A 1,040-nucleotide genomic window follows, 5' to 3' on the forward strand; every position below is an offset into this window, starting at 1 on the left:
CACCTCAGTGACAAAGACAGACACTACCTCAGAATAAAAGGCTGGAAAACAATTTTCCAAGCCAATGTCCCCAAGAAAAAAAGATGGAGTAGCCATTCTAATATCAAATAAAATCGACTTTCACCCTAAAGTGATTAAAATAGATAAGGAGGGACACTTCATATTCATCAAAGGTATGATCAACCAAGATGAACTCTCAATTCTGAACCTGTAAGCTCCAAATGCAAGGACACCTACATTCATAAAAGAAACTTTACTAAAGCTCAAAGCACATATTGCACAGCAGACAATAGTAGTGGGAGATTTCAATACCCCACTCTCTGCAATGGACACATCATGGAAACAGAAACTAAACAAGGACACAGTGAGACTAACAGAAGTTATGAAACAGATGGATTTAACAGATATCTATAGAACTTTTTATCCTAAAACAAAAGGATATACCTTCTTCTCAGTACCTCATGGTACCTTCTCCAAAATTAACCATATAACTGGTCACAAATCAGGCTTCAACATATACAACAGGCTCCAACAGATACAAGATGATTGAAATAATTCCTTGTATCCTATCAGATCACCATGGACTAAGGGTGCTTCTCAATAACAACATAAAAAATAGAACACCCACATACACATGGAAGCTTAACAACATTCTACTCAATGATAATTTGGTCAAAGAGGAATAAAGAAAGAAAGAAATTAAAGACTTTCTGGAGTTTAATGAAAATGAAGCCACAACATACCCAAACTATGGGATACAATGAAAGCAGTCCTAAGAGGAAAACTCATAGCTTTAAGTGCCTCCAAAAAGAAACTGGAAAGAGCATCCTCCAGCAATTTTTCAGCACACCTTAAGGCGCTAGAACAAAAAGAAGCAAATTCACCGAAGAGGAGTCAAAGGCAGGGAATAATCAAACTCAGGGCTGAAATCAACCAAATAGAAACAAAAAGAACTATACAAAGAATCAAATGAACCAGGAGCTGGTTCTTTGAGAAAATCAACAAAATAGATAAACCATTAGCCAGACTAACTAGAGGGC

This window comes from Mastomys coucha, unplaced genomic scaffold, assembly GCF_008632895.1.
Source record: "Mastomys coucha isolate ucsf_1 unplaced genomic scaffold, UCSF_Mcou_1 pScaffold14, whole genome shotgun sequence".
Taxonomy (NCBI): domain Eukaryota; kingdom Metazoa; phylum Chordata; class Mammalia; order Rodentia; family Muridae; genus Mastomys; species Mastomys coucha.